The 10,462-nt window shown below is 37.3% G+C and overlaps 1 pseudogene; it reads right to left on the reverse strand.

Moving 5' to 3' along the window:
- Window positions 1–490: 490 nt before the first annotated feature.
- LOC122133888 lies at window positions 491–9,992 on the reverse strand (annotated as a pseudogene).
- Window positions 9,993–10,462: the final 470 nt, after the last annotated feature.

A 10,462-nucleotide genomic window follows, 5' to 3' on the forward strand; every position in this document is an offset into this window, starting at 1 on the left:
TGCTACATATTTATTCCAGAAGGCTAATAGGACCTTCATAGATCTATTTCTCTACCCTGCGTTTATTTATTATCATTATAATTAAAACCTGCTGATTCAAACATGATTGGTAATGATTCTACACCCAAATACGCGGTTCATATTGTTTTTGATAAGGGCTACACACCATGGTGACTGAACGGTGCAGGCTCTAGGCTTATAAAAAAGCCTCGTTAAAAAAAACGAAAACAAACGTTAATATCCCAACGGTTATCATAATGACAAATACTCAACATTTCTATAAATCCCTTCATAACATAGTCATAAAATCCTTTATTTCAAGCACATTGTAAACCAGATTCCGAAAAGGTTGAAAAGCTACTGAAGTGTAATAGAGGAGTCAGGGGAGTAAACCAGTCCTTTCCAAACACAAAAACAAGCCCACATAAAATACACCACCATGAAAACACCGTAAAAAACTAAAGGAAAAAAACCTTCTAGGATCAGGTGTCTACACGGAATGGAGTCTCGCCCTGGATCTCTCCTCTTGCTCCTTGTTTCCAATTTCAATCATCATCACATCTGAGGATCTGGGCACAGGATCCTGGTGGTGTGGGGGGATACCAGTGCCCTGTAATTTATGCTTCATTATAACTTCTGGGATGCATGGTGTGGCACTTTGTTGGCCATAGAGACCCTCCCAGAGCTGAAAGAGAGGCCTGTAGAGCATGGAGAGGATGAGGAGGTAGTGTGAAGAAGCTCCCCTTCAGGTCCCACCGGAGTCCATGCTTCATGATCCCAAGTCTTATCTACTTGGAGCGCTTGTTTGAAACCATATTTTTACCTTCAGCAAACAGAAGAGAGAGAGAGAGAGAAAAAAATTAACATTACAGTACTTGCAACAAGAATTGTTTACAATCAATCCAAACACGCTTTCAAGACAACAGAGGTCTGCTTTTTATGACACCCTTTTTTAGGATGATATTGACAGTTTGAAGAATTTGCCAGACACAGCTTGAACTTCTTTGTTGAGAGGGACTCATGACATTGCTGCCGTTTCATTACACACTACTCAGCAGTTGTTCCGCCCTGCCATTTTTATGAAGGCAGTGAAGCATGTGTCTGACAACAAATATGCTCAGATTTAGTTGAACTGAAATGACTTCCAGAGAGTTTGCTTGGCGATTTTGATAAAAGAATCCAGGAATACATTTAGCGTTGGGGATGGGTACATATTGATGCTTAAGCCAAACCCACCACCATCGCTAAAGGCATAGTTTTACTCACCACAATGAAAAATCTTACATACTTTAATTCACCCTCCAACCTGTACGATTTGTTTTCTCTGTTTGAAAAAACCCACCAAAAGGAAAGATATTATGAAGAATGGTTGGAACTAAACAGTTGACGGTAGCCCACTGACATTGAAAAAAGACACAATGGTCAAAAAGTCAAAGGCAACTGTCCAAGTCTGCTTTGGTGTTACCAATATACTTTCAAAGAAAACTCCATACAGCTTAGGAACAATTTGAGAATGAGTACATGCCGTGACAGATTTTTTTGTTCAGCACAAAATGCCACACATTCTGTCCATGAGTTACTTCACTTCAGCAGCGATTGTACCCCAAACCCAAATGTTCCTATCTATATTCTGAGAGGTTTTTGTACAAAGGGATCTTTTTCATTTGCTGGATTTATACAACATGTTATGCCTAAAAACAGTAACAGCGTTCTTGCTGTTAACAGTTATTTCTGATATAAGGTGTGATCCGAATTTGATACCAAATCAAGATCAGTTAAAATTAATAAAAAAAAAAAAATTAAAATTTCTTCTTCTGGACAATGGATGCAGAATTTAATGAAAACAATGCTCTGCTTTGCATTATTTAAAACATAGATCATTGCATGTAATGGTGCTGTTATTAATCAAGTATGCGTAGATCTATTAGTAAAAATTTTAACCATTTCATCTTTTTACTTGTTTATAGTTCAATTTGTGTTTTATTTTATTGTTGACCAGACGGTTTTATAGTGGTGAAAGGTTTTGTCTGGAATCTATAATATAAACGCTATAGCTTTAAAATATATTATTGCCCACTGGCCCATGCACTGCACCCAATGTTTGAGCAAGTGTCATTAATGATGTGGGAGTTTATGGTTCCTTTGCCGAAAAATGGGGACTTACATATTAGAGACACACATTTAAGAGCGAGACCGAAATTGTGCATTCGGGTGAAGAATTCCACTGATGCGTCAACTGCGGTGAAAACCACCAGCCCCTGAAATGCTGAGTATGAGAGCCCACCTAACGGAGTTTTCCATAACCTCCGACAATCAAAATCTAGCACTGGGTTTTTACACAATGTTTGAGTTTGGATGTCAACAGATTTAATAAAACATGTATAAAAAGGATTTTCTTTTTTATTTCCACAGAATCGGTTGCCCAAAAACAGCTTTTAGTGGTGAGGTGAATCGGATTTCCAGACCTCTGTTATATGCGCAAAGGAGGACTGTATGCTGTGTGGGCCCTTGTTTATGTGCCTCAATACATTTATGGATCTCAAAATGGAAACTGGCAGCGATGTGCTCTGGACTTCAAAACGATGCCACTACTCTTGCATTAACGTTCTGCCATCACTGGAGTAGGTTCGAATTAAACAGTGAATTTGCAACCACTGTCTGAGGTGAACACAAGAAGCGTTCCTTAACCAATGACTTGGATGTAAAACGAGGAGGCCTAAATCATAGAGACTGAACTCATTCTCCACGGTCAAAAATGCGGTGCAAACCTAGTACCACGAAGGGTGGTGAAAGTTGAAAATGAGATATAGAGGGAGGTGAGGAGAAGAAGAAGGAAAGCTTGTGACTGAATAATGAGAAGGCTCATGGGCAATATGGCTGCAAACCCCGGCTTATGTTTGGTTTCCATATTCTTCTTTCCTTCCACACACACAACATGTCTGATGCATGCTTTTAATATTTTACTGTTCATTGTCCTGCATGGTGTGGTGTGTGGGTTCCTGCATGTGTGTGTGGGATTTTTTTTTAAATAAATCACTGTCAATAACACCACCCACGGAACTCATTAAAGTGGTGGTACATCAACATAACAAGCTGAGGCATATGACTTATAAATCATTAGCTTTCACTAAGACCGCCATACAAAAGGTTCTCTGACCTGCGCAAATGGAACTTTTAAAAATCATCAGCGCTCATTCCATCGTCATCCGCTGGCCCAGAAATGACCGTTTATTTTGTGAAATCAATCCCAAGGGGTGAGCAGGTGGATACTCTAATTATTATTTCGCATAAGAAACTTAAAGCACACAAGATTAAATCATTCTTGGGATAAAATATTCTCTAGTACCTGTAAAGACTAAGAAAACAAAAGCGAGTGTGGCTATCTAAAAACTTGAAAGTAACGGTCGGATTAAAACGAAATCCTCACTTAGCTGTAACAGTACAGTGAAACCAATCGGGCACCCTACTTGCGTATACATGACACAAAGCACATAAATGCTCAGAAACCCAGTATTGACTGACTCATCATGTTCTTCATTTGAATGTTTCAATCCAGTAGTGACACTGACTTAAGGACTCACCTCAGCCTTAATTACGTGCATACAGAATGTGATAGTTATTTGAGCACTTGAGCCTGGGCTTAAAAAGAAAGCAGGGACCTTAGTGCATTATATAGAAAATATCAGCACCCAATGGCATTTGCAGTTGCATTGTGCTCGACCTTTAACTTCACTGAAAGTGACTGGTGTTCTGGTGATTTTTAGTGGATGTAGGAAGTCAGGTTTATCCTGTTACCAGTAATCACATGGAATTATATATGAACCTATTCCAATATCAAGGTACTTTTCAATAACTGAATAATGTTTCAAAAATAATCTCAAAATGTTAACAAAAGTGTTTCTTTGTCAGTGTGGTGTGTAGTGCAATATTCTTTATAAATGCCACTTGATTGATATTTTACAAGCAATATTTATTTTCATAATAATAATTTAAATGTCTAAATGTTTCAGACACGAATAACCCTAGAACAACATATAACAACAAAAAAATGTTTAAACATGACACATTTTATTTTTCCTGTTTTCCCGTGGCTAACGACAAAATATTTTCTATGAGCATTTTGTTAGAAAATATCATTTCTGAATGTTCTCTAAATATTCAAAACGTCCAATTCTAAAAATTTTCTAAAAACTGCTTTTTGTCAACATTAGGCCAAGTGAATATTCCATGTTATCATTTTGGGAACGTTACGTTACGTGAAACTTAAAAATGTAAGACGGTAGACGAACGTTCAACTAAACCCCCGTTTGAGAGAAAAAAAAAAAAAAATAATAATTGTTTTTATGATGTAAATTTAATGTTTTTATGCTTGAAAATTATTTTAAAGACAAACATTCTATCTAGGAACGTTCGAATCTAATGTTACGTTTGCACTCTGTTTGCAAATGACCAAATGCCATAATGCCGACTCACCCTAATGAGGTTTCTTCAACAGATCATACTATACAAAACTATTAGCTATAATGTAACCCGTATCTTGTTTCCACATCTGCGTCTCCTTAACAGAAAATACGCAATTCGTACTGCTTGTTAACAAGGCCTCTCGTAGCGAGCAGGAGGAACACGCTACAGTCGTATGGGTCCCAAACAGAAGCGAAGATGCTGGATATTTACCTCGTGTTTGCGGTCAGTCCCCAGTTTCGCGGCTAGGTCAGCGCGACTCGGGCAGCGCGAGGTACTGGGTCTGCTGGAAGCGCTGGTGCAGCGCCTGCAGCTGAACACTGGAGTTAATGGTTCGCGGTTTGCGGATCTTCTTCCCTTGCCATTAAGGCGAATTCACCATTCTCAAAGACGCTGGCGCTGAGCTCTTTTTTTTTTTTTCGCTGGCTTTTCGTGGTCTTCAGGCATGCAGACGAAAAAAACGACAGCATTATTAAACGGTAAAGGTTAATGTTTGATGTCTGGCAGGTTAATGAGTTTACTGACTGTGTGAGAAAAATCGTAAAACACCAAAGAGCTGTAACGGTCTGTTTGATTTACAGCAGCCAAATAGGAGATTGATCAGGTGTTTTAGGGGGAACACTGATATTTAGGGGTCCTCGTTTTTAACATCAGTAAAACATAATTAACGTCGCTTTAAAGTCTTTAATGTTTACGAGCCTAAACTTGAACCCAAGTGCAAACAATGGCATCTGCAAAAGCCATAATAATAATAGCATTTTTGGAAAGAATTAATAATATTACTTTTGAAAAAGTTTTCGAAAGGCTTCTTCGCTATATGGCAAAGGTGGACGTGCACAATATTATATTTGCAAGCTATAATCTGAGTAGTAGGCTAGCTTTATATACAGTATTTACGTGCGTAAGTACGTAACATATATTTTAACGATGGATATACCCTAGTCTACATATATTGTGTGTATAGCTCTAATGTCGAGGAACTGCAACAGTGTGAACAATGTGTAATCTCGATATTAATGACATTTCTGACATTAATGGAAGCCTTACCTTTAAGAAATTAACGTTTTAATGTTGTTTTTAAATCAAGTTCGAGGCCTACTAGGAAAAACGAGGTTAATTAAGCCTAAAAATACAAATCCCCCAATAAGCTTAAGAAAGAAAAATGTTTTTTTTTTTTTGAATGAAAGTTGTTAAAATAAAATGTCAGGACCTGCAATACACAGACTTTGTGTTTGCCATTTGGCAAACTGATTTACTCCGAGTTCTCCAAAACCCTTGGTCTTTAAAATTAATTAGACCATGTGTGCTTTTTTTTTCTTTAACTAAATCTGTTATTTATTTAAAGTGCAGTGTGCATTAAATTAGCTACTGATACAAATGCAATAAATATGTATTAGCCATGACAGATATGAATAAAACAATGAAACACGCATGAATTAAGAATTTTGTTGTTGTTGTTGTTGTTTTTGTCATCGTATTCTATAGATATAGGCTATTAAAAAGTGCATTAGCAAACTTGATTACGAATGCCAAAACTTTACACTTTTGTATCCGTTTCACGAGGATACTCACTCGTCTCCTCGGCCCTCGTGTGCGCCAGAGTACTGCTGTGGTTGTTTGGCTGGTAAGGCATGTAAGCACCCGGAGCAAGGAGCGCTCACCGGCCCGGGGTAGGCGTATCCCAGCGGCCGGCTGTAATGGGACGCGGTCGGAAGGGTATGGAGCATCGTGCTGGAGGTGGTCCGCCTGAGTGCAATCCATGTACTGGGTAAATATTGTGTGCGAATCCGGATAAATGCTGCTGGCTGCCTGCAAGTCCGTGGCCGAACTCTAAAAATGCTGATTTGGAAGGATCGGAACTATTCAGCGCATCAGGCATTGAAAACTCATAGACATCATTAACAGTCAAGTCCATAAAGCCCGAGGATGGTCTGAGTGCTGCATTTGAAACGTTCACTGCGCACGAAAAACACCTTGAACCGGATCCATCCCAAAATAATCCGGGATAAAACAAACGACCACCAATTTCTAAACAAACACGTATTTCCCAAAGCCACTGCAGTGAATCTACATGTGAATACAAGTTTATCTTTCTTAAATCATGACAGAAACCGCGCAATATCCAAGTAACCTCGGGCTTCGCGGTCCTGCGTTGTTTCTGACTGACTCGCGCTCCGCGAGAGCGCGCGCTGATTGGTGTGTCACGCGACACCGGGGAGAGCTAAATGAAGTTGATGAGCATTTGCTATCGAATTATGCTGAGCCTTCATATCGATCTTGTCACATAATAATGATCTTCAAATTAAACACTACCTCTACATAAATTATTTGAAAACAAACCAGGCAAAGAGAGCTGCAAAATATTTACAGCAATACTTGGCAAAAATCTCTCAATGCAATGCAACTTTACAGTCATTCTCCTGCATATAGTGGAAGGGGTGGCTAGTTATTACTCTCTTTAATTCAAATATTTGAAATTAAAAAGATATTGGACATATTCACTATTTATAGTAAATTAGAATGATTAGAAAAAAGAGTAAAACATTTATGATAAACATGAAAGCAGCAGAGCATGATGTCACACTGTATGGGTTAATTATTAAACATTATATTATATTAATAATATAAATAAATGAATTTTTTTTTTAAATTACATTCAATCTGCAACGACCATAAAAGACAAAAACGTAGGTTACACTAAAAATATTAATGCATGTTCTATTAATGCATGTCCGGTTGAAAATGTGATCATGTGAGCGTTGTCTATGTTTATTGAAATCTGTTTGGTACTTGGGTGACTGATGGCTTAGAAAAACTTTTCACAAATCGAGTGGATTGCGTCCGTTGTGAAATTTGGCCGGCCTGGAGTTCTCACCTTCCATTCAGAAAACTAAAATGATTGGAAGTTTGTTTGTTAAAAAATGAAAAAAGGGAAACTCCGGACTGTGCTTTAAAATTATTTATACAGGTAGGCTAATGAAAAGTATTTGGTGAAAGCATTGGGCTATTTACATTAAAATACGAATTATATACAGGTCTACACATAAATATCGAATGAGCTGGAAGTGTGTGTGCTTTTAGTTCTACGTATGAATTTAGAGTTTAGGTTTGTTTTTAAATAGGGCTACTTACATTTAAATGTAAAGGTCTGGGGAAATAAGTCAAACAGAAGAAAAAAATCCGGCCAATTTCACCTTTCAAAACAAAATAGCCACAGCAAAGTATTTAAATGTATAATAATCAATAAATTAAAACTAGACCTACTGGTTAAAAAAAAAAAATTAAATCATGCAAGGAGGCAGAAAAAGTTCGCTTATTTGAATGGTCCATGGTCCTACAGCAGCTGGTTTTCGCTCATTTGACCGTGAAATCACAAAATGCAACCAAGCGCTGATATTTCGCTGCTATAAATGAACTGGCATACAGCTTGTAAATATTACAAGTTTTATTAAAAGTTTATTAGAAAAAGAAATATTTAACTAAGTAGGCTAAGAAGTGAACCCGTGACCTCTCGCACTCAGCCCTCTAAAATCCTAAAGTAACCCGTTTTTACTGGGTTCATGAGAGTATTTAAGAGCTGTTAAAATAGGGCCTACAGGCTAGATGCGACAACCTGCCCCGATCTCCCTTATGCTATCAAACACGTCGGCATGTCAAACAAGTATTTAAATAGACATGTGATAACACGAAGGCAAAAACTGTTGATATGCTGTAGGTATATATTAATTACTATACAGGCTACTATAGGCCCTACTGCAATTGCAAGCGGAAATATTAAAGTTTCAATTCAATTAAAATATTAAAATAAAACTATTTTTAAAATACGAACATAACGAATAATAAAAATAGTTATAAGGATTCCCCTAATTGTTTTTTCCAGTAGAACAATCAGTAAAAGTGGAGCTGGTGTTTTCGTCGGGAGGATGAAGCGCTTTGTAATCCAGTCAGAGTTTGACAAGCCTTTGAGCGCGTGACAGCACACACACACCGACAACAATGAAGAATTCATACGCACAATCTGCCAGTGTTACTTTTAAGCTCTTTGTAAGAGACATTTTATATGATATTAGGCTATTAGTGGTATTATTATTTTTGACAGTTATTTTTGTTTGAATTCAGGCCTAGTAATTTAGAGGAACATGGTGATGTAGACAGGATGGATACTAAGAGTTAGCTTAACCAGTTTTAAATGAACCATGGGGGTCGTGAAATAATTACCATACATGGCAACATTAGGTGTCATTATGTTTTAGGTGTCTGTGTGTAAAAATTACATTTAAAAAGGAACGTAAAATCTCATGACCCGGATTTGTGACCATGTTATTAGGTGTTAAATGGACAGAACTGCTGCTTCTTTGTTTAATTTGATATGTAGCCAAGCATCCACACAACCAAAAAACAGAAATATCAAATATATCATCAGGGTTGTACACCCTTCTGCTACTGGACCAAGAGAAAAACACACACTAGTATGTTTTTTTTTTTTTTTTTAATTGTTATTTTTTTAAGAGTTGCACATTTTCTTTCCTCTACTAAATAAAAGCATTTACTATACCAATTTAAATGAAAAAATAAAATAAAATAAAATAAAATAAATATATAAATAAAAACAGAGTGTGTGGTTTGTGAGAGATTTCTATAATTATTTTAACCAAGCAACTTTGATTATGACAACCGGCACAAAAGGCAAAAATGTATACAATTTACTGATAAAAAGCAGTAGATTTACTTTAATATGTAGCATTTAGCTTAGCATCCAATTATGTGAATTTGATATATTTGATATATTTTTGAGAGTTACTTGTGCAGTGAATTGTACATTTCTCGCGACACTGAGAAAAAAAAATCCCCCTTAAACTGTAAATGGTAACATATAAGTTATCAGGTTTTATGTAAGTAAAAAATTATTTAATATAGTGGGGAAAAATATGACCCATCTTCAGTGTCAATTCTTGTGAATTCTCTTCAAGATTTTACAGTAAATGTCCCCATCCATTTGCCCCTCAATGTGGTGAAGTCGTCCTGTACCCTTAGCAGAAAAACAGCACCAAAGCATAATGTTTCCACCTCCGTGCTTGAGGGTCATAGTCATCTTTTCTCTCCCTCCAAACAAGGCAAGTCAAAGTTACTGCCAAAGAGCTGAATTTTGGTCTCATCTGACCAAGCCTTCTCTGAATCATTTAGACGTTCTTTGGCAAACTTTAAATGGGCCTGTACATGTGCTTTCTTGAGCAGGGGGACCTTGCGGGCGCTGCAGGATTTCAATCCATTACGATGTAGTGTGTTAAAAATGTTTTGCTTGGTGACTGTGGTCCCAGCTGCCTCGAGATCATTAACAAGCTCCTCCTGTGTAGTTCTGGGCTCAGACCAGACCAAGGCTGACTGATGGTTGTTTTGTATTTTTTCCATTTCCGAATAATCGCACCACACACAGTTGTCTCCTTCTCACCAAGCTTCTTGCTGATGGTCTTTTGGACCATTCTAGCCTTGTGCAGATCTACAATCTTTTGACTGCTCCTGGTCTTGCCCATTGTGGTGGGAGAGGTTGTAATGGAAGATACAGATTGTGTGGACAAGTATCTTGTACACCTAACGAGCTCACATTTGGAGTAACTTCTTAAAGTGGCAGGACTAATCTGTGTTCCACGTGGGCACATAACCAATCTGTGGGAGTCAGAATTTTTGTTGGTTGGTCGAGGATCAAATACCTATTTCACTCACTGAAATGCAAATGAATTTCTAACATTTGTATAATGTGTTTTCTCTGGATTTTTTGGGTTGATATTCTGTCTCTATCCATTAAAACAAAACCTACCATAAAAAATACAGACCCTTCATTTCTTTGTAAGTTGGTAAACTTACAAAATCAGCAGGGGATCAACTGAATATTTTCCCCACTGTAGCTGAATCAACCTAAATACATGAATTTATACAACCAAAACTAAATTTTATTGGTTAAATCTGGTAGAAATAACTCTTTAAGGTAACATTTGGAAATCAT

Source organism: Cyprinus carpio, unplaced genomic scaffold (genome assembly GCF_018340385.1).
Source record: "Cyprinus carpio isolate SPL01 unplaced genomic scaffold, ASM1834038v1 S000006527, whole genome shotgun sequence".
Taxonomy (NCBI): domain Eukaryota; kingdom Metazoa; phylum Chordata; class Actinopteri; order Cypriniformes; family Cyprinidae; genus Cyprinus; species Cyprinus carpio.